Source organism: Gasterosteus aculeatus, chromosome 6, assembly GCF_964276395.1.
Source record: "Gasterosteus aculeatus chromosome 6, fGasAcu3.hap1.1, whole genome shotgun sequence".
In the NCBI taxonomy this organism is placed as follows: Eukaryota; Metazoa; Chordata; class Actinopteri; order Perciformes; family Gasterosteidae; genus Gasterosteus; species Gasterosteus aculeatus.
Genome location: NC_135693.1, coordinates 6,269,205 through 6,293,582, shown reverse-complemented (window position 1 = coordinate 6,293,582; position 24,378 = coordinate 6,269,205). Strand labels below are relative to the sequence as shown.

Here is a 24,378-nt window from a genome sequence, read left to right as displayed (position 1 = left end):
GACTAAAGGGGCAACTCATGAGAGCAGGGAGTGTGAGGGGGGGGGTGTGTTTGAGCCGCTCACTTGTGATTGGCCGGTTTTCCTGACGGACCCAGAGACACAAGCAGACCACTCCTCCAGGCAAGAGGCATGTGTGTCGTTCCAAAACAACTGGACACGCCGGCTTCAACAACATTCTCTCACGATACGGATCTGTTTGGCAATTAAGCAGAACACTTAATGTTAAAACTAAATATCCACAACGTGAAGCACGTTTCTTTGATCGTTTGTTTCTCAGCATATCCGTTTACCATCCGGCAGCACGTGACCAACTTTACAGAGCTGACCCGGGCTTTTATTGTGTGCAGGAGCCGATAAGGAAAACCCATGTCATGCGGCCATCATGCCAGTTTGTTCTGGCAGTGCAAGAGCATGTCTGATTAGATAAACTAGTTGGACTCCCTACATACATATAGTTTAAATACTTTGCAATCAGCTTGATTTGCACTTCTGAAGCAAATGTTTCACCACACAGCTGAACTGTAATTTAACATTCTATTATGGAAAGTAAATGGAAAAAAAACACGTTTCAGCTTATATTACACCAACATTAAAACAGAACTACCCCATTGTACTCAGGGCTGACCAACATTTTTTTATTTGCAGAATTCTTTTAGCGTACCCACAATGCAAGTTGACCACTGACAAGTGCCGTTGGTGATTCAGGCGTGGTACGCTACTACAGGACAATGAAGCCCGCAAACAATTGGCCTTAAAAAGCGATGAAAAGCTAGAAGGAAACCAGTTTTAAAAAGGAATTCTCCTGATGGTCACCAGAGAAGACCTTTAATTTGACATAAATTGTCACAGATTGCAGCTGGGTTTGCTCGGAGCCGACACTGACACCGGAGACCGGAGTTAAAAGATGGTTCTTTACTGATCACCCAAAGTAATAAACAAAAAGAACTCTGAGCAACTCCAACCGGGAGAGAACAAAAAAAATCAATCAATGGCAAAGTCGTAAGCCATTACACCACCATGAGAGACACGCACAACGACAATCTGACACTGGAGCAGGGAACACGGGGGAGTATATATATGAGTGGGGTGGTGAGGCAGCTGGGTGGACGGGGCAGGTGAGTAGGAGGGAAAACACACACACACACACACACACACAGAGACACATAGACATGAGACGAACGAGACGTTACATAAATTGCGAAAGAGACGTCTGTATTCAGCTTATTATTTAAGTGAAAGACTCAAGCGCACACATTTGTTCATCTGCAGCTCCAGCGAAAGCAGACAAAATATTCCCTGCGACACGGAACAAACCGTATTTTTTGGCTCGTCTGGTAAATGTAGTTGTGTTTTGGGGCAAAAACCAGACAACAAGGCTGCTGGCATGAACGAGCAGTGCACCATCAATGCTGCCAGTTCCTTAGCAGGGCCACTGCGGCGGGGCCCGCAGACGTCAACGACACGTAGAAAGACGCACACACACACACACACACACAGCAGCAGCCATGATGATTAGTCACGGGCTCCCGTTTCCTCCCTGTGTTTATCAATTAACACCGAGAACGTGGGAAAGGGAGGCAGAAAAAATCCAAGGGGATTAGAGGCAGACGGACAGCAGCACATGTTCCCCCCCGACTCCTTCCACTTGCTGCTCTGTCCAGTGTCTCCTTCCTCTTCATCCTTCTCTTTCTTTTTTATTCTTATATCATCTTTCCATCTATCCATGCATCAGTCCAAATCCTTCTCTGCCATTCCTGTCTTTGGGGGTCGCTTTATTGGGGTTGACTTCTGTTTCTTTTGTGAGTGTTCTCATATAGGACCATGCAAAGAATGCACACGTGGTGTAATGAGTCAGAGGTATTGGGGGGAAAAAAAAATCGACACGTCCCACACAAATATAAGCATTTTAACAGGAAAAATAGACGATGTATGTTGAAGCTCAAATTTTGTCAACGTTTATGTTGCGTTCACACCAAAAGCGAAGTGAATTTTCGACCCGCTTTACTTGCGCGCGTAATCGGAGCCCAAATAGTTGTAGTTAATTCGCCTTCTTTCGCGTTTTTTTGCTTCGTACGTGCTGTAAAAGGGGCGTGGCTTGCCTCCGTTATCCACAATGGAAATAAATATATTTTTATATAATATTTCTGCTCTGTACTTGTGGTGGAAATTTAAACAAACGTTGCTTTTGGCAAAAAAACAATTCATTGGCTTCGCTCCTTTCGCTTTTTCACGTTGCCCGCACCGCGTCCCTTCGCGTCCTCAATGCTGCCCGTTAAAAACTTCTTCCGCAACCATTTGACTTTGTATGGAATCTACTCGCACGAATATTTCGTTTCGCTTTTCGTGTGATCTATTTGCCTCAACCTTGAAAATTAGGTTAAAAACCGACAGACGTGGAAATATGTTTGGAGCACGGCAGGAATTCCCACAAAATTAGAAGCTGGGGTTTGAATAGAAGAAAAGATTGTGACCAGGGATTCATGGTAATAGTATAAACGAGCACATAATTCTATGAGCTAAAAGCTAACGCGCTCAAAGGACGCTAAGATGTTGGTAATTAGCACGTTCAGTGTTAAACATTTTCACATGGGTTTGGCCTGTCAGCCCGCTGACGTCTGCTAATTAGCACAAAGCACCAGATTCCGTTTGGGTTGATGGGAATGTCCGGCACTAATCTCCGGGTGTCTCACTCCTGCTCAGAAATGTTGACCAGTCGTGAAATTCTAGTGCTCATTAAAGATCAGCAGAAATAACCAATTTCATTACTTGGATTGTCTTTATTTTTGTATTTTCCAAAGAAATGAAAAAAAAAAAAAACAATGCAGCCTGACTGCAGTTTCTTTAAAGGCCCAAAATCCTCAAAACACCTCCAACCCGTGCAGACAGCTCAGCCATGGGAAACTGATTTGCCCAATAATGAGCAGAATAACATCTCCAATGTTTGCGTTTCAAATATCCCACTTTGGGCCCGACTGAGCTTTTGAGTCTGTGGGAGAGGAATGTAGGGCAGCGTGAGCGTAGCTGTTATTGGCCATTTTGGATCCACACGGCCCCACGCGGTGCCAGCTGTTTCTTCAAGCCCAGCTAAGCTCTTGGTATTGGAGCTAATTTGATCCGAGGAGGGCCAACTGGGAACATGCTGTGGAATCTGACTTAGATCACTGGAGGGAACCACCGGCCATAAGATGGAGCAGAAGGTAGAACCCCTAATGTTCTTTCTTTTGTTCTCTTTCTTACTTTTTATTTTTATCTATCCCCCTCTACCTTCTTCTATTTACCATTTTGGGTTCCTCGTAAACGTGAATATTTGCAATAATATCCAACATCATTTCACTCTGTTTCAAACCTGGTCGCTACGGTTTCATCCCATCATGTGTCTGGCCTCCACTCCTCCTCTTTCATCCTTCCCTCTCTTGTTCTACTCACACGAAGCAACAGCAGTAGTGTTGCGGCCAGCAGACATGTGTTGGTCCGGAGGATAACAGGCTGCTCGGGGGCCTGTTGTCCTGGTTGCCGGTGTCAGGGAGATGCAGGGTCATGCATACTGATGCTGTTTGAACTCCTCCTAAAGTGATTATTTATGCACAGCCGGATTTGCTTGGCCGAGCTGGGATTAACTTCATGAAAATGCAAAAGGGCATGTAGGCGGGCGGGCACAAACGCGCGTATTTGCACACACACACACACACACACACACAGTGGCGTGCTTTCATGGCCCAGTGCCTGGCTTTCGACCCCACTGTCCCAACCTCAGCTTGTTTGAGGACAGGGCACTGCTAAACCCCCATGGAGCCTCCACAGTAACGTCTCCATGGAGATGCTAAAGAGATTAGCACATTTTGTGTTTGCGTGTACATGTGAGTGTGTGTTTTCTGTGTGTGAGAGCTTCACCCATGATGAGAGTGGTGTTAACTTAGACTTCATCAAATAATTTTTTCTGCAATCGATCCAACAGGCTTGAATTTCAATTGAATGAAAGTGATTAAGGGAGCTGACAGAAATAATGTCTTTGTCTTCAAAACACGTCTTTGTCAGGTCGCTAGCAAAATGAGAGACAAGTGACCTCCCATCCGTCCATCCGTCCCTTTATGGGGGCCTATATGACTCAATGGATAAAGCTCAGCGTCAACACAGCTCCAGGTTAGATTCTCACTAGGAACTGCTGACAAACAGACAAACGAACATTATGCTACAATTTCGTTCAATGCTTTTATTTGTGTTGCGTCTCAAAGAATTGGATCAAGCGGCTCAAAATGCATTGCCTTCAGAAACGGTCCTTTGCTCGAAAAAGGATCAGAAGAACTACTTCTGGTGCCAAAACCGCTGCTCCTCTGTGGTCTTTGCATCTGCTAAGGACACCCGTTGGCTTTCTGGTAATGTCAAAACTACGAAGCGACCCTTTGGTAGACCCGGGACAGTGAACGCCTCACGGTCCCAGAGGAAGAGGGGGTGATGGGTGTTCCCTTATTTTGTATTCCCTTACTTACCGATATAATATAACTGTGAATGTTCTTTTCATCCTGATGCTTTCATACGTTGCTTTGTGTCAAGTTTCTGCATCTGTGGTTTCTAAACTCTCAGGTAGGAACCTGCAGACAAACAAAAGAGGCAGCAAGGCATAAAGAAAAGATAATATTTGAGGAACCACCCCCCTCCGCCCCCCCACACTCCAACACCACACTTCCCTTCTGTACCTCTCCTCCTCTGTCTCTTACACCCGGCACCTCCTGTCTTCTGCTAACACAACATCCTGAAAGTTTGAGCCCTCGCTCCCTCAGCCTTTGTCTGCATGTCTCTGTTTCTCCAGAGGGTGTGAGGGCAGCAATCCTGACCTCGTTTGAAGTATCAGACAGTGTTTTGTAATATGGGAACGAAAATGGGTCAGGACTCTATCAACACACACACACACACACACACACACACACACACACACACACACACACACACAGCCTTGGGTAAAACAGGCAGCAGAGCTCATGAGTTAGAATCAAGCCAAGTTATTATGGTAACCCCTGAGAGGCCTTCCTCCCTCCACTCCCCTCCCAGCCCACCTCGGGGTGCTTTGAAATGAGAGAGGGAGGGCGAGCGTAGATAAACAAGGGATGAAGAGGAAGAGTGGGGGGGGGCAGAGGGGGACAAACAGCATGAAGCATCCCACATTGAAGAGGACTCCCACATCCCTTTTGGAGAGTGAAAACACAATGACAAGGAAGGGAGGGGACAAGACGCTCTTCTTCCTGCTGCTCAGAAGGTTGTGACGGGGAGAAGGGACGGGCTGGTAGACTAATAAAAGAGGACAAACCGAGTTAAGAATAGTTGAGGAGCGAGGAGGAGAAAAAGGGAGACGAGAGAGCAGCCAATGAGAAAACAAAAATGTTTGGAGTGTTTGAGAGCTTTTCAATAATACGTATTATTACAAATCTGTCTGCAAAAAAGAGACAAATCAAGCGTTTCCATCAACGTGTTTGGACTGAATTAACTCGTCTGCAGCGTAGTTTGGTCAGTACTGCACTTTAGTTTCAGGTTTTCCACAAGCAAAAAGAATCATTCTCACGGTGAAGCTGATGTTAAATGTTCACTACGTCTGAATTTCTTTGGGAGAGGTATGAATGTAAACTTAAAAACTTTTAATTTCCTTAAGAGCTTTTCTAATGTGATACTTAAAAATATTTTCACTTTCAGGAAACATAAAACAAATCAATAGCCTACATTAGCTTGAGCTGCCGTCAGCTGTGGCTGATCTCTGACTAGCCTGTTTCAGCCACATAAATCACTTCAATCAATCTCTTAAATGTTTGTTTTGTTGTTTCTATGGCGTAATCATTCAGATATGGTCAAATCATTTAATAGCTTGATTCTGATCAAATGCAGTTGAGTCATTACATTCCGTCACAAAATGGAAAAAATTTTGAGAGGGGAAAGTGGAAAGACGGAGGTCTAAACAAGAAGACCGAAGAAGGGGAACATAAAGGAGACTGGAGAAAAAGACAGGAGGACAAGGACGAGAGTAAACAAAAAGAAAAGAGAAGATTAGATACAAAGGAGAGGAGGGCAAGGAGGAGAAAGACAAACCACTCATTCAGCAGAGGAGGGGGAGGCGGGAGGGGAGGAGGGGGAGGATGGGGATTGTTTATTTTCTTTCCTGTGTGATGATAAAGCAGGACAGGAAGGAAGCGTCCTAGTGAGGACCAGTAAAACTCTTCTCAACGTTCCAGGGACATTACCGCCGCATTGTTCTCCATCAGCCTCCGTTACTGGCTCCTGTCTTCATTATCTCACCGCCATTGTCTGAGAACTCTCGGGTGACGAGCCCAACGACCCGACGACACCCACGGACATTTACACACACACACACAGAGACACGCACGGCGCGAGACAAAGGGGACGGACTGACAGCATAGTAATGACCGTGATGTGTGTGTGTGTGTGTCTGCTTGCCACCCTCGGGTGAGCTACGGTGAAGCGGCCAAAACAGGACAGATGGCCACTGCGAAGTCATTCTCCTCCTGGTTTATATCTTTCTGTCTTCAGCTCGCCTGCGTTTGTTTCCATTTTCGACCACAAAAACCAAGAGTTACTACAGTCTGAAGAGCGTTTTAGTGGCTCTTAAATATTTGTTTTATGTTCCGCAGCTTTTACCAGCACACGTAGCTGTTTTGTGGGACGAATGCGCCGATGGAATGACGTGATCACGCAAGCATGTAATGCAATATTCTCCCAAACGTTACAGGGTGTACAAACTAAATGTATTACACTCATTCAACTCAATTGACAGTCTTCCATCCCTTCATCAAACAAATGTAAGGAAACAATAACCAATGCAGTGCAGTGATCCATATTGGTATTGTTAAATGGATAACTGTCTGCTGTATATTGTTATACTGAGAACTATACGGATAATCGTTTTTATGCTTTGCATCAAGGTACTTGACTGCAAAGAAATCTTTGACAACTTGAAGCTCAGAGCAACAGCCAGAAAACAGATCCCACTTAAAATATGGAACATGCACAGAGACAGATGTGGAACAAGCAGAGAATGTGGGCGAGAGGCGAGTGTTTGAAGTTAATATGCTGCGTGTCTGTGAGTGAGTCTATGAGTGACTTAACGTTTACCAAACACACACCGGCCGCGCCATGTGCCTTTCAGCGAGCAGAAAAAACACGCGTCATTAGTGTGGTCTCAATTAAAAACCAGGGCTTGTAACGATATTCCGCTGCTTTGGCGCAGCGTTCAGTGGCTTCCTCTTCATTCCTTCTTCAGTTTGCGACTGACGATGTGAGATTCTTTGATTCCCTGCTCTCTGAGAGGAAAGTTTGAGCCCCCTTCAGAGAGCCTTTTGAGATGAAGCCATTTGGACGGCAAGTAGAGAGAACCAGAAGTTTTTCTTCCCCCCCCTCCCCCTCTCTCCCTCTCTCTGTCTCTCTCGCACGCTCCCCTATGCGTCAGCGAGGGAGGGAGATGGAGTTGTGATGTTTTCCTTGCAGCCGTAAATAAGTCCGTCCCCTGCTCATGCTTTTATGGAATCCAGAGCCTCTCTATCCCTTCCATGTGTTCCCTATGAGCCAGGGCCCTGACCTTTGAACCCCTTCGGGCCCTTGGCTCGGGTTATCTCAGACCCAAGAGAGACTGCGTGTGTGTGTGTGGGTTTAACGGCTGGAGTTGATCGGGGGTTGATTATCTCATGACCCTCCCCTCCCCCCACATCCCTGCATCACCTTTCCCCCCCATCTTCATTTCACAGACTATAAAACACACACATACTCAGACACACACCAGGTGGAGTGGTTCATCTGTCACATCACAGTTCACCTCCAGGCCGGTCTGACCGCCTCCGTTTCACAGATATCTCTACACACACACACACACACACACACACACACACACACACACACACACACACACACAGACACACAGACACACTCACACAGTATTTGCAGAGCGGCATTCCTGCAACATTTGTTAGAAAAAGTCCATTGCACATGAATACAAAATCCCCCCCAGTGACCCAAATATTGGGTTTATGTGTGTCCTGATAACTTTTTGCATCACTCTGCTCTTCATCATCTGGGCGTTGTTTTTATTAGTCCAGCGCTGTGTAAACACATTGGTTTATCACCGCTGTCACAATCCTGACAAAAGATCTAAGAGAAGTTCATTTAAAGTCAACATAAGAGGGAAGCTTGTGCTAACCGCGGCGTGTGGGGGTCAGCAGTGTGGGTGAGTGCTCGGCTGATAAAATGTGGGTACGCAGCTAAAACCCTGATGGGTCAAACACCTTTTTTGAGTTTTACATTTGTGGTTTGGGGATTGCGTTCTAGATTTTCTAATGCTCCTTTGAATCATCATCAGTTTTGCAGAAAATTACCAAAAGCAAAAGCCTTCACACACTGAGGGACTCAGTGTGTTTACATGATGGTATAATTCTAATCTTTGCTTAGTCGGACTATGCTGTCTTTCGGGGAGAGGTGCTATTATCCCAATATACACGGCAGTGAATAAATCAAATCATTGGCCGAAAGCATGTCATATCCGATACGATAGGTGGCGCTGTTTTCATTACAACTAGTTGTGACACAGCCATTTCCGTTTGACCGCTTCACCACTACCAACAACAACCAACAACAACCAACAACAACATCAACATTATGAGAAAGATGGCGAACGGAGAGCAAGGTGAAGCTACATCCCTCTACTATGTGTGCATGATGTTAATAGGAGCACAGCGAATGCGAATGGCGCTATTGGCTGATTTGATAACGGAGAGAAGACGCCGTCGGGATCTCAAGCATGCGCAAAGACGCAAAGTCCAGTTCCTCATCCGATTCACCGTTACATGCCGCAATAGTCGGACTATGAACTGGATCGGATGGAGTTATCCAGGGGTGTTAGTCGGATCGTAGTCGGACCGCACATAGTCGGACAAAGGTGTTTACATGAAACGGATCATTCGATTTCAGTCCGACTAAGCCAGTTATTCAAATCCATGTAACCACGCTGACTGATGAATCAACAGCATGAGAAATGATTCTGCTTTTGCATCAAAACTCTTTTGTTTGTCATTTCATTCGTTATATAAATGAAATTCACTAGAGTCGTGTTGTTGTTCACTATGTTTTCAATAATGTCTGCTTTGCACAACGTGATTAGTTCATTCTTTTATTCGTGGTGGAAAAAATACACATTGTTTCTAAAAATAAACGTTTTTTGCGCGTATCGCTTTCAGTGCGATGGCACTGATTCAAAAATGTGTATTGGCTAGTTTACAAATAAACTCCGGTGCAACAGTCAGATCAAGCGCGGGCACTATTTTTTTTCAGCAGGGAGGCCCAGGCTGCACACACACATACACACACACACACACAGCCTCTTTTAGTACCTCTTCCCAGAAAGCTCTGATCTAAGGGGAAAGGGGGCCAAAGCTCAAAAGTGAAAGGTCATCTTTACAGGGGCTTCTCTCCTTTTACCTCCAGTTCGTAATATACTTTAATCACTTAAATTAAGCTTCATTAACTGGCCAGAGGGGGCTGAGTCGGCCTAACACGGGCCAGACCTCACTCCATTTACAATCTGCAGAGCCACCAGGGTTGGGGGAGGCACAGGAAATATTGTTTCCCCTACAAATAATTGTAAGTTTTTGACCCAGATGTATATGAGTTACATAACACAGAAAAGAGAGACAGGGTGCTTGCACACATGCACGGTACGTGTGTTTAGCAGACATGGTTATATGCATTAGATCAACGTGGTCCCGTTGTCTTCTACGTTGGAAAAAAAAGGACATGTAACATGTAATGAAATCAGGAAAAGTGAATAACTGAATAAGGGAACTTTTGAGCGACGCAACAGCGATATTATCCCGCTTTCCCTTCTGTCTTTCCGGGTGCGTGGGGGTCTGTGTGTGTGTTAACCTCGCTTTTGTAGTCTGACGTCCCCAGCGCGAGTCCTAAGCCGCAGCAGACCTGCGGTCCAGAGAAAGGCCTCTTTGTGTCACTACGGGACCGATTGGCCACTTCTGCACTCTTGGCTCCCCCTCAAGTCCTGGCCGACATCCAGATCCCAGAACCAGGGCAGACTTTGCATCTCTGTAGTGCATCCCAGACAAAGAGTCTCTACAGTGGCTGACTCCTCCGGTTAGTTCCAACCCCCCGTTCCTTCCCCTCCATTGCAAACCGGTTTACGACAGTCCGGCCAGCCATTGCTGTAACATCAATACCTTCTATTGATTCAAACTGGAATCTTCCCCAGCTTAATGCATGATTTCCTATTGAATTATGCAATTTGCTTCTACTTTCATGAGGAGAATGAAGCCCTTAATGCGTTGTTTGTGACGTCTTGCTGTGCGTTCGCCATTGATTTTTCTTAGAAGAAGTCTTTTCTTAGAAGGGGGGGGGGGGGGGTGTATATGTGTTGGAAAAGAAAACAGTCACGGGGGAGACATAAAAAATGTGATACACGTATCAATGCCAACTCTGGTTTAAATAGATAGCTGAACACGAGCTTAACGTAAACCTACGATTCTCCCGTCACCACAACTCGTCACAGGTTGACCAGTTGGTATCAAGATGACCTCTGAAGGTTCCAGGTTCTTTTCGACAGGTGTTGCATTAAAGGCGGCTCCTCGGTCGACATGTGCTGGCATTTGCACTTAAAATGTGGCTTTCTTTTTTAAACTGGTTTCATTTGTATCTACTACATGCACACATCTCTTCTCCTACAGATCATCTCGAATGACTATAAACCTGTTCACCTTTCTACAAGTTGTGTCGTTTAAAGTTGCAGAATTTTCCATTGACCTACATGCGTTATTATGTGTCTATAAGCAGGAACAGATGAGGACGTTGAACCGTCTTGATGTTTTAATGTCCCGCTTGTAGGGCTCTGCATTTTCATAACGGTCAGGCTTAAAGGGCAGAACCCCAGAGGGAACCCAAGCTGACCCCCCCGAAGACAAAGGTGAGAGGTTGGAGGTCAACTTCCTTTCTCCTTCACTGGGGAGTGAGATGTTCCAGTGACGGTCTACATCAATGTCAATGGAGTTGTTTCAGAAGGGCACTGGGCCACTGGTCAGGGGTTACGTTTGTTTACTGGGTCTGTCAGGAATTCTGCACAATTGTTTTATGGACAGAAATAAACTGCAGGCGTCCTGCGGACTGCAGTGTTTGCAATTCTTTAAAGACGTCCATGTGTTTTCTTGCACAGGCGGATCATTTCTTTTAATCCCCTTAGAGCCAATGAAAAGCAACAAAAACAGATATTCTTTTGTTCCAAAAATAATCCAGTGAGAAATTCAGCTCTTCCTACGCGAGGCCTCGCTGCCCGTGTATTATATTCTGTGTCCTTATTGAGGAATCCTGAATGTGGCCAAAATGTCCCATGAACGAAATCAACGAGTGATGAACGCTAGTACCGTTTGTCTTACACGGTGCTGCTTAATCTTTCTGTAGTGATGCAATAAGGAAAATGCCATTAAGTACATTTTCAAAAATTGTAAAAAATATGTATTGAATGTACTTAGGGTCTAAAGTACTTGGGTTAATAACTGGGGTTGGGTTTATTCATTCTCTCACACCTGGGTTTCCCCTCGTGGCAGACACATCGAGACAGGTACTTTTTTTATTATTACTCCACTTATATATACATATATACTGTGCCTAATTTGCAAGCATTTGAAGCTTGAACGTCTACTGGCCACAGGTGCGAGGGGGAAAAGCAGAGGAAGCCAAACTACTTTGCAGAAGTGCCACGACCGTGAGTGGCGGACGCGTTAAATCGGCCCACAGCTGGCAGGACACTGAGCTTCCTAACACTGATCCTCAGGAATGTGAAGGAAGCCGTGGAGATGACGGACGCACACGCTCACACACATTGCATAGCCGCGACTCAGAGGGGTAGTGCTCCTACACCTTCCTATTGGTCTAATAGCGACTCTTTGCCCCACTTCCACCCCCCCCTCAGCGTGACATATTAGCCTTCCCTCATGCACACAGGAAGGGGGGAGTTTCCCATAACCATATTGTATGTCAGCCCGCCAAATAGAACCGTAGGTCTGATTTGATTGTATACAGTGAGCTCAGTCACACCTATACAGCAGAGTTCTCCCCCGAGTTCCTGCAAATAACGTTTGTCGGCGGACACGCAAGCTTTCTGGACGCACACACTTGGACACACACGCCAGGCCTCCACCTCGTGCGCAGGCAGCGTGAAGGCACGGAGAATCCGATTCCACACCTCCAGTGTTGTTGTCAGGCCCCGTCGGACACGGCTGTCTGTGGATGTGGGCGTTGTATAGAGGGTGGGGGGGTACGAGCTGCACCCGCACATCCATTCTCCATTCTCCACCAAACAGGTTCTCTCATCCGTCACGCCGCCCCTCTCAACACGTAGGCGCCGAGCCCCCCCCCCCCATCCCCCTCTCTCTCCAAGAACAAAAAAAGACAGCTCCAGAAAGGGAGGAAGAGGAGAAGAGTAGGGGGGTGTTGAAGAGAAGGAGACGGAGAGATGGATTCTAGTTACAAACAAACCATCTGAAACCTCTACTGCCGCAACAACCCACTTCCGGCCGCGGGGCCAACGCTGGGCCAACGCGGGGCCAACGCGGGGCCAACGCGGGTCGATCGCGGGGCCAACGCTGGGCCAACGCGGGGCCAACGCGGGTCGAACGCGGGGCCAACGTTGGGCCAACGCTGGGCGAACGCGGGGCGAACACAGGCCTCGCTGCGACAGAATAGGCGCCAGAACTGACAAACAAAAAGCTTGGCTAAAAATAGGACATGTGTTTCCCATTTGTTTCTTCAAATCACAGTTACACATAAAAAGACACACATCCGGATCATTGATTTTTACCAGATTTTTGGGTTGAGTAATAGAAAAGCCTCCACAGGACAGCATCATCCTTTGGATCATGTACTGCATGCAAGCCCCCACCAACCCACGTTCACACATAAAACAAAGACACATCGCACGGTTGTTCACTTAATAACCTAAATAGAGATGTTTTTAAGATGATCGTGTATCTCTTTGTGTGATTACAGCTCTAGATGATGGCCACAGCTGTTGACATTGTCTGTAACAATTAGAAAAGGTAGCATAATAATAACATAATGCAGCAGTCCTGTACAAGAGTGTGACACTCTCTGTTCTTACATCCAGACTATTTACAACAAAAGTCAATCATTCAACCATTCTATCACTTTTATTGTAAATGTAACTGTCGGGTAAAAGTAGCTGGCGGAATGTTATCCTGCTTTAAAGAAGAAATAAAAAGCTATGAAATATGGTCGACACACAATCTGACGCTGTTTAAACCTTTAATCATATTTGACAGGAACTACGAAATATCACACCGATGATGTTGGACTTATGATTGAATATAATTGATAAGCTCAATCAGCGATACCCAACTGTTTTCCAGATTACCTAGAAGTAAACCATCCTGCGGGCCATTATGAAGAAGGCAAGCGTCAGGAACCTCTGCAACCGCTTCACTTTTCAGGCCCAACGGTTGTTTGGGTCCGTATTCAAATCCAGGTGTTTCTTTCTGACATTTCCTCTAAGTCCCACTATAGATGAGAAGTTGCGGCTGACTTGCACTGCAGCTCTTTAATGGCTTTTCAATGCGTGAATTTAGAGATATTAGTGATTAGTGGTGGTGGGGGTTATTTCTTGGAAATGACGCTGCATGATTTTTGCGCGTGTGTTACATTAATGATTCTGTTCAGGAACAACCTCGCCTTGGCTGCATTTCCCCATCATTTGTGTTCATGGCTTTCCCTCCGGTGAACGTTTTACGCCCTTTGAATGCATAATTATGCTCATGCATGACCATCCATCTCCTTATTTTAATGGCTTGTGTGCAGATGTGGTTGTGTGTGTATTGTCCGAGTCAAATGAGGGCTGGGAGGTGGGTGTGGCTGCCCCCCTTTCTTCCGGGTCACCTGCTTTACTGGGCAACATTCTCCCATATTCCCTCGTTTGGAGGCCATTAGGAGAGGAAATGGGGCCGCCAGCTATCTGACCTCCTTCTCCCCAAACTCCCCTGAAGCTCTCAGCATTCCGTCATCGCCCCACAGCCCCCCCCCCCTTCTCCCCAGCCCTTCTCCACTCAGTGTTTTCACAGTGTTAATAATCAGGCCCTGGCCCTGAGTGTTCCGGGGCCCTAATTGGGCCGGCTGCTGGCGTTGATTGTGATGGATGGAGGGGGGCAGTTGGAGCACAGGACGGCAATGGATGCATCTTTCATCTGCTGCTGCTGCTGCTCCGACCTGTTGTGCAGAAACGAGATGCAGAAGATGGGAGGAGGGGACCGGTTGTCAGCTCTGCAGAGTTTGCTGCAGATACAATTAGTTCCAATGGCAAACAAAGGAAAATATGGCATCATGTCAATAAAACGACTGCAAAGACACTTTGCAAGCAGGAATGATCATTTAAGCACAAATCTTTTCAAATACATGCTGACTCTGTTGGAGCTTAATGAAGATTCCTGGTTCCAGGTCTTTGTAGGTCCACTAGAGGGGATGAAGGAAAATCATCAGCTTCGCCAAAAAGTTGTCCTCAGTCACTTTTTATCTATTTCAAGTCGGACATTTCTGAGCGGAACCCCAAACTGGTTCCTTCATAAACACGCCTGCATACCTTGTCTGTTAATACGATACCTGTATTGTACAGTACGGCGAGTTGTTTATGACAAGCCTTGACACATGTGGGTCTGCAAATTTCCCGCCTGCTCTTCTTTACGGTACATACAGGTACATACAACTCACACATCTTACTGGCGGTGCATCCAGAAAATGTCCCATTGTTCCTCAGACAGAGCCGTGGTCCCAGAGGCGCTACCCGAAAACAGAGCTGGTGATTTGATCCGACCTCATACTCCCACATCAAGAGATGAAAGCAGACCAGCTTGTCATTCCTTTTTTTTTTTTGTTCCGTGGTGGTACCTGCTGAGGTTAAAGTAATGAACCCTTTTGAAAGGAGGCCAGCTTTACCTGTGTTTGTGGAGCACTTAGGGCCATTTGCCGGCTTGCGCACCAATTGCTTATCTTTGGGGGGTGAGTAATGTGTGTTTGTGGTTGCAGCCTGGCCCTGGTTGAAGTCATCAATCACCGCGACCCTGGGGCTGGTTTACTCACGTGGCCTGTAGGGAGCGAGGGGTCCTTGGATTAAGAGTGGGGAAGATAGAGAAGAGAGAGGGAGACAGAAAGGGAGAGAGGGGAGGAGGGGGGGAGCATGTTGGAGGGAGATATAGGAAGATATTTGTGTAAAGCCTCTGTGTTTCTGGGCTTTCGATGCTGCATCAGTTAAACTCTTGGCTGAACTCTCTGCTATGTGATCACATTGGATACAGTTTGCACAATGCAGCTGTTGACAACAGCGGGGTTGTCCAGCCTGTTTACAAGTAAACCAAGAAGACGAAAAGACATTTCAAACAGACCTTGTTGTGCTGATCTTGAGACGCTCGATTCACCACATGCATTTAACTTCTGCTTCTCCTCTGTCTGCTTTTGCATCTGTCGCTCCCTGCCATGAGCGGGCGGAGCTTACTTGCTTTAAAAAAACATCTAGTTAAGCCAGATTTTTCATTTGTGGATATGATTTTGGACATATTTTCCAGACAAATTTAAATCTTTGACAGAAAATAAAAGCTCAGAAAAAAGTAAAGTTTCTAAGAAGTCTAGTTCTTCCGGCCATGAAAGGTAATACTAATATTTGTTCCCCGACTGAATATCCTCCCTTTTGAAAGTGAATGTTTTATTAGTTGTAAATGTTTTATCTTTTTTGTATTCCTGTGACCCCTATGAGATTTACTCCTGTACAAATATTGTTGAATTGTAATTTCTCGTCTATTGGAATCTCAACTCTTGGGTGAAATGTAGTCCACACATACATAGTCTACAAAGGATTCATTAAGATAATGATTATTTATTACTTGCTGTTCAAAACTCTATTGAAAATTCTCAACTGCGTTGTCCACACATGGCTCCGGGCTACAAATCAAACGGCAGCAGGCATGATACAGAAATAGTGCCGCAAATGCTGCATTGATCTGTGTCTTTGTGGCTTAATGCTCCGGGTGTTTCCCAACAAGTGGGTCATGTTGCCCTGCTGGATACCCTTCAACAAAATGTTCATCATGCTGGTCATTCATCAATGTACAGCTGAACATCGAGGTGACAGGCACTCATTATGATGACAACAGAATGTTCATAATATACTCAAATGACACTCGGATAAAAGTGGCTTTAAAACAGATGTTTTCAATATATTATTTCAATAACTTTATTTCCAAAACCAGTTTGACAAAGACAACATAACGGCTTACCCAAAGAAACCTTCAGGAGAGGCAAAGCTAGCGAGGTGAAACAAGTGCAGTTTGCTTCATAGAATAAAACCCTCAGAAAATACACACGTTCCTCCAGGAGGAGGAGGCCCAGAACATGTGACACCAACATTGTCTTTTTGAAATAAAATGATAAAAGTATGTGCTTAATCCAGCTAGTTTTCTGCATGGAGAACAAGAGAGACAAAACAATTCCCTCCTTTGACTGAATATGTGTCTTTTCTGCAATTTCCTAGAATTTTCCTCTTAGGTTTACAACTTTGATCTGGCCCCCCACCACCAATGTAATGGTAGAGGAAACACGTCTAAAGTCCATAGCGAACCTGCAATCAAAAGAAATGTCTGCTATCTCTGTGAGTGAAACGTGGTCCACACTTTGTTCAGTCGGGTTCATGGTTGTTTTTTTACAAAATAAGTGTCTTCATCTTCCTCCATTTAGTTTTTCCCCTTATTCGGTATAGAAAATAGATTTGTTGTTGAGGGTAAGGTGATTTTTAAGGCGATATATATCTTATACACTGACAGCATACTTTAAAAAACAAAAAAAACATCCACAGTTGAATCAATACCATCTGCTGTGTCATATTTACAGGTGTTATAGATTCATTCGAGGAGTTTGTGCCGGCTGGGTGTAAACGCAGCCTGGCTGACGTCAAGCAGTGGAGGAGGATGTAATGACAGACAGCTGAGGAGGATAACACATTGGAACAGAAGCTGATCTATTTTCAGATCTGGATGTGATTTTTAAAGGGACGGCGGCGTGAAAAATTCCAGGTTAAATCTCCACTGAAGCAAAAGGAGTTTGATTTGTGTTTGTGTGTGCGATCATGTGTGTGTGTGCGATGTTACCCAGACACCTGACGACTCAACACACCCAGTGGTGTTGATGGAGGGTGGGCGGGGCCTGCAGGTTGGAGTGACATGTCAGCTACTTGGTGGGATCGGACAAGAGGCCAGCGGTTATCTCGCTGACCTGCTGACAGCAACACACACACACACATTCATTTAACTGAGTGTGTGTTAAACGGCGTAACATCTGGCTCTGATGACAGACATTTGTGCAGTCACACACACACACACACAGATGCCCCTGCACATCTTCAAACATCAAACAGCACCTTAAACCTTGCTCACCTTCACCCAGCGGTTTACCCTCCGACCCCTGTTCAGAGCCTATAGCCCCCCCCTGCCCCTCTGACTCCCCCCACCCCGCACCTTACCCCTGACGTCACACTAAACACACAAGCTGGGCCTTCCACGCCGGTAGATTTCGGTCAATGACAGCCACTAAATATAATCACAGTCGCACTGCGATGGAATAATCTATGATAAAAATGTGACAATTGTGTGTAGATCTTGTAAGACGTAAATGTGTTGGTGGACTGAACGTTCTCTGAACAAAAAGGTTCTGGTATCAGTTATGACACAGTCTCTAAACAAAAACTAAACGTTTCTACAGTAGATTAATATATATCTGAGATTCATTTGTAGAGTGAGAATTATTTTTGAATATCCCAAAGTGGAGAGATGCAACATCTCAGTAAGTAAACATAAACTGGTTCAGGAATGTCGGGACGATAAAGATTCAGATAAACGCAAAAACTGGATGTCCGATAGTAGTGAAAGGCAACAAACCTTTTGGGGGAGTTTTTCCCGTGCCGATGGAGGGTTTCGGGACAGAGGATGTCGTATGTGTACAGACTGTAAAGCCCTCGGAGGCAAATTTGTAATTTGCGATTTTGGGCAATACAAAATAAAATGAATTGAATTGAATTGAACCTTTGCTAATCGGTCTTCATCTCTGTTACACAACGCTCCTCAGGACACAGAAGCTTCCGCCTACACACAGGCACACACACGCACAGACACACACGCGCACAGACACACACACGCACAGACACACACGCGCGTGCCCACACAGTGTTTTCCCTGACCCGAGCCACATGACAGCGCGGGCCGTATACAACAGCCCGCCTCATCCCTATCATAAGGTTTCCCTCCTCAAGACACCCAGGAGGATCCTAGTCTGTCATTCGCTCCCCCGGCGCACCGCTTTTCAGCAGCAGTGACACAACACCTCTCTAATTAGCCTCCTTCAGAGGTCACTGATCTCAGAAGACGAGTCTGCGCACAAATACATAACAGCCCCATAGCCGTCCTCTCTTTTGCCTGTTCGGAGCTGCTGGATCCCACCGACATCGACTGCGGCGGTAAAACAGGCAGTGTGCGTCTGTGTGGCCGCTTAAGTGGGTTTACAGTGACTGTGAAGGCGTGTGTGTGTGTGAGTCCGTGTAAGAAAGCGATAGAGAGACTAGAAGAAGACGGGCCGGGTTTAATTTAGACAATGATAGTGAAAGTGCGCATACCTGTGTGTTTGTCTGCACGTTTGTGCATTTCCATGTTGTTTGAGCGCGTGTGTGTCTGTGTGTTTCAGTCAGTAGTGAGGTTGGGTTTGTGCTTCAAGGCCTGTGATCCCACAACCTTAAAGACTGTGATTAAGAAGGCACACAACCACACACACACACACACACACACACACACACACACACGTACAGACTGATAGAAGATCCCAGACTGAAGGACTACACACACGTGCATTTGCACACAAACCACAGACAAGTAGCAGCTTTGCTCACATGCACACAAACAAAAGAACCCGCAAACACGCACACAAACACACAATTGCGCTCGCACTCCTGACAAACGACAAGAACGTTTCTGGACGCTCTCTAATTTCCTGAGGATGAGCCGTGAGCCTGTGAGGTAACCCCTGATGGATGCGTCACACGCTCAAGGTCAGGGAAGTTCACCGTCACGCTGCAATCTGCCACGTTACTGTCAGTGTTACTCAGCGGTACTTGTGGGCATTCACGGTCTGCGGAGCTGGTTTTACTGTCGGCCCTTTGGGGAGTCTTTTCAAAATAAGCGTAAGTCAAGTTTCTAATCTTATCAAAGCCGAAGTGTTATGGTTGATGAGGACTGGATCCAAAAGCAGAACCGGAGACAAAGTTTTGAGGTCAAAAAAAGAAAATATTTATTTCTCATGAGGCTCGTGAGGAGAAGGTCGTGAGTGCAGGATCCGGAGCCAAGGCTGCGTAAGCGCGCTGGTGCGTAGAGTAGAGTAGAGTAGAGTGCAATGGGCTTTACAGGCCACAGTGGAAATGAGCACCTTGAGTCAGGCTGGACCGCCCTGCACGTCAACAACCACCCCGAACACACGTGATTGGTGGGCCAGTGACAGATGTATGCCATGATCGGTGGGGCCCATCATTCGGCCTGCTAAGGGGAAATGTAGGTGACTGAGAAGTGTGTGTGTGTGAGAGCGAGAGAGGCCATGTGAGAGAGGCAGATATGCTCAATTTAGAGCTCAGATCTTAGATACAGTATTCCTTCATCCTTCTTCCTTTTTCTTTTTTCTCCCCGATCCACATGACTCGATGCACTTTCCACCAACTCCCACATCGCACTACACGCGTGACGTGGTCAGTCATGACGTGGCTTCTGATTTAATCCCGTTTTACGTTGTGGGATCTTGGAAGTCTCTCATAGTGACAGTGGGTTGGGCTGAATGACTGCTGTTCTCAATTAAACTCTTGAATATTCCCTTGAGGTCAAAGGTCAAATTGGCCGTAGAAGCTCTTCGTCACACACAGATGTGTAATGATGTGATTTGTGGAAGTTGGGTAAATTTTGTGTGTGCATACATGCTGTGTCTGTGTGTGGGTGTAAGAGGTTAAAAGGTGAGGCGGGGTTGTTTTTTCGGCGAGGAAACAGTTGCTGGAAAAGAGGAAGCGTCTCCTTTTTTATATCGCAGCAGCAGCGTAGCTGCACAGCTGCAGCGGTGAAAGACAGGCGCCTCAAAACACTCACACAGAACACCCCACCTGTTTCTACAACGCGATCGATAGCTGCTTTGATGCGTGGGAGTGCGGGGGCGAAGGTGGTGAGGCGGGGGGGGCATTTGGGCACAGGGCTACACGGCCCCCTGGGACCCACGGGTGTCAGGGGGCCCCTTTGATCCCTGTCACGCCCTCTACATGTAGAGTAGTGGTCTCTGGAGGGGACACCATATCCCCGTCAATTCTCCCGCCTTCTTTGCATAGTTACAGCCCCCCCCTCTCACGCCCCGGCCCCCCAGCTGATATTCCAGGACAGGTGAAGCAGATACCAGGCCTGGGGGAAGAAAACGGACGCTCTCGGGGTTGAATTGCACTGATTATTATTACACAGCTGGAACACATGTTGGGAGTTACAAGCCAAAATACACCCAGGGTGTTTATGCACAAGCACAGGCTGCAGGCTTTGCATGAACTTCTGCATGATCTGCTTCGTTGCTGAGAGTTGGATGAGAAGATTGAGACCTGGCTGCGTGTATGCTAACGGTAATAGGTAATCGATAAGCAAACACTCTTGAAACGGAGGGGAACCAGCTGAAGGCAGTAAAATCCTTCTAAATATATAGGTGAGATCTTTATAATCTTTAGAGTCTCAGACTGTTCATTTTTGGACGATTTCTATATCGTAACGGAAGCCTTTGAAGTAACTCTTGTAACTTATGTTGAGCTGACACTGATTTATTAAACTTTTCTTTTCAAAACTGCAACAAAAAGCATGCCTGTATATTATCCTAATGTGTCACAGATTCAAAGTTATGGATCCTTATTCAAAAGTTCTCTTTCTCCTGCAACATTTTTTTAGAGACCAAGCTGGCACATTTACAGAAGCATGCATGTCTGCAAGCGGATACCAACACACATACGTAGATACACACTCATGTAGAGGTAATTCAGTATCTTTTGCGTGGCCGAGCATAATGAGATTTGTGACTTTTAGGTTCATACAGAGTTGAAATGCAGAAGAAGAAGAAGAAGAAGAAGAAGAAGAAGAAGAAGAAGAAAAAAAAACCCTCAAAGAACGTTTTAAAATACAGCAAGAGACGGAAGGTAAAACACCCAAAAAAAGGGGTCTGTGTTTGCGGGCGTGCGCTTTCCAAACGACAATCAGAGCCGTTGGCTGTTTCAATCTGATGAAGAGGAAGATGAAGGGGTTGTAGAGAGAGAGAGAGAGAGAGAGAGAGACACAGTTCGGCGTGGAGAGGACAGCAGGACGGAACAGTGCTTCCATTGTCTATTTGGCCTGGTTAACATTTTAATGAAGAAGCTGCATCCAGAGCCCACTGACTCACACGATGATTAACACTTTGCAAATACGCCTGCACACAATACAACAGCTAACCACCAACCCATCGGCATGAAGACACACTGTGGACACATACCAGTGGAGCGCACATTGGAGGACACTCATGACATGGATTCATGTGAATGACTATTTAAAGTTTATTAAAAGTTGTCTTTCAATATTACTATACAAGTTTTACAAGTCAAATCTAATTTTGTAAAATTACAAAAGCAAAACTGTTTTATGTCACTTGTGTTGTTCACCACATGACTCCTTCCAGCGTTGCTAACCCCAACAAAATGAGTTAAATTAATTTCAACCACATTGCATTGCCAGACCCAACTAAGTACTTTTATTGAGAAAACCTAATGTCTGCAAAGAACCATGACAAAAAAAATCTTCAATACGGTCTACAGCCCTGGATAAAAAAAAACAGAAACATATCAGAGGAACAAAACATATGGACCATCACGTGTACGTTGACATGCCGTCCTGACACGTTGAAAATGACCTTCCATATTCAAACCATACCGCTGCTGACGGACTGGGCAACGTTCCCCATGACTCACAGCCCAAGCCTACAGCTTCCATGCCCATAATAATAAAGATGATTGGAGTAATTTGCAGCGGAGACCAGTCGCAACAGACTTGGATGTTTTAGAGGAAGTGAATTTGAATGTTTATTTTCTTTCTCTTCTAAGAAATGCAATTTTCTATGACGAAAGGGCAATTTTGAAATTGCGGGTGAAATAAGCATAAAGATTGACTCCAGGATTGACCCTCCATCAGTGAACCCCTTTCTCAGTGCAACAGGATGTGAAGAATTCTGAAACGTTTGTAGATGTTAAAAACGTACAAGGAGGATTTCAAATGAGCTCAAACGGAGCCCCCTCTTTCGCATGCACATATATTATCCGACGGACGTCAATCTGCGACACATATGTTCACGGAGCTACGCAGGGGTTGTTTTCAAACCACATGCAAATGTTTTCAAAGGGGAGTCTGCAGGAAACACGTAAGTCGGCAAAAGTTCAGTGTGCCTTTCGGGCTGTGCTGGATGCTCTCTCCCTTTTTATCTTTCTCCTTTTACTTCTTTCTTTTATCCTTCTCTCTCACACGCATTCGCAGCACAACATAATGTCTTCCGCAGCTGTCTCCCCGGGGCAGGCGGCGTAAAGGGGTGATATGATGAAGAGGGTGAAAGAGAAAGAGAAGAGGAGGAGGGTGGTGGTGGTTGGTGGGGGGGGGGACCTTTGGGGGTCGCCGCCACTGGAGTTGGATTCCTTCACACCAGTTGTTGAAAGCCTCTCTGCACGCGTGGGAACGTGTTTGTGTGTGTGTGTGTGTGTGTGTTGTGCACGGTGTTTCCCGTTCGCCTCGGCTGCCGCATGGACGTGATTGTGTGCTGTGGGGGGGGGGAGTCTTGACCAGGTGTGTTAGATCACATATACGCACCTTCATAGCCAAACACACAGCCGAGGAGATCCGGATAAAGGGATAAAAAAGAAGGACATATATATGTAGACTCTATACATCTTTTTGATGTACTGTCCATGTCCAAGTAACCAATGGCTGTATTATTCTAAGACTTGGGTTGAACTGAGCATGTCTGCTTTGCTACTTGTGTCACATCAACATGGCCAAAGTGGAACACTGTCACTCTGCAGTGGAATTCCTACTGCATTACCATAACTATATTATATAGTTACTGTAAAAGTTTCACTGCTGTCCCAGCTATCAATTATGGGTTTCATGGCCCGCCCCCCTACATTCCTATTGGCTTATGAGCCTATTTTGTAGACATTTTCCACTAATCTATTCTGCGTAATGTTTTTACAAGAATGTGTTCTTAGATGACAAACTATTATTACCAGTACTAATATTTTTGCTTGGACTCCAGTTCTTTGGTTTTACTGGGACCTGCTGAGTGTGTATAAGTTAAGACTGGCTCTGCGTACACGTACACATCAATGTTGACAATTTAGCACAATAAGAACGTATCGGTCGCGGTGGACACGCGGCAGATCATTTCGCTTTGAATGCAGGACTACTTTTAAGAGTTGTCATTACGGCACTTAATCATTTCATGCTTCCCACTACGAATGGGCAACATTGTCATGTATAACACATTACGAAAGGCTGCCTCATCGTCAACAACACATTGTGTCTTTTGATAGGTGTTATGTCACCACTGACACAACACCCCTGAAATGTTTATTGCTGCACATGAGATGCACCCCGTCTGGCCGCGTATGCAACATTATGCAATCTCACTCAACTATTAATATGCAGTATGACACAGAGTGTACTAAATGTACTGAATGAATGGAATGTTCTGGTAACCGGTCCTCCCGTTCATTCCCTCGAGACCTTTCGCATCACCTGGCAGCCGGCCGGCAAAGTTCCCGCCATAGTGTTGGCCGGTTAGCGCTCGCGGCCCTTGAAACGTACATTTGCAGTCCCCTCCACAAGTGCACACTCAGAAATCAAACGCACACGTGCAGAGCGAGTGGGCTCGGAGGTGCCCGCCGTTGTTCTGTGGCTCGCCGAAGCAGCTCCTTCCCGCTCTGATTCCTCCCCGAGGCCACGCCAAGGAACCAGGCGCTTCAGCAGCACCGCCGCCGGGGTCCCACCAACCAAGAGAAAGACGGAGAGACCTCCATCACGGCCACGCCACAGCCATTATGTGCAGATTGAATGGAATCTGATGTGGAGGATGTGGCTGGCTATCTCATTTGCTGTTTATGTAACAGGGGTGGGGGGAGGAAACACAGAATAAAGCCTGTCCGTTCCGGGCCTTTTGTCTATGCAACTTCCCAACGGCTTAATGAGGGTTAAACAGAGCCGTCGCAGACAAGATGAC

The 24,378-nt window shown here is 46.0% G+C and overlaps 2 long non-coding RNA genes across 3 annotated transcripts in view; one reads left to right on the top strand and one right to left on the bottom strand.

Moving 5' to 3' along the window:
* The first annotated feature begins 3,090 nt into the window (after positions 1-3,090).
* LOC144409417 (uncharacterized) overlaps positions 3,091-24,378 on the top strand; it is a 51,178-nt gene continuing 29,890 nt past the window's right edge. The window contains exon 1 of the long non-coding RNA XR_013467859.1: positions 3,091-3,197. This is a non-coding gene — a long non-coding RNA (uncharacterized LOC144409417). The remainder of the gene's footprint in view (positions 3,198-24,378) is intronic.
* Positions 13,292-20,640, bottom strand: LOC144409416 (uncharacterized). Of its 2 annotated transcripts, XR_013467858.1 has the most exons (3): positions 15,432-20,640; positions 14,761-15,153; positions 14,077-14,262 (listed from the first exon to the last, which is right to left on the bottom strand). It is a non-coding gene; the product is annotated as an uncharacterized LOC144409416 (long non-coding RNA). The 2 variants fall into 2 exon arrangements; XR_013467857.1 differs by having other exon boundaries at positions 13,292-15,153.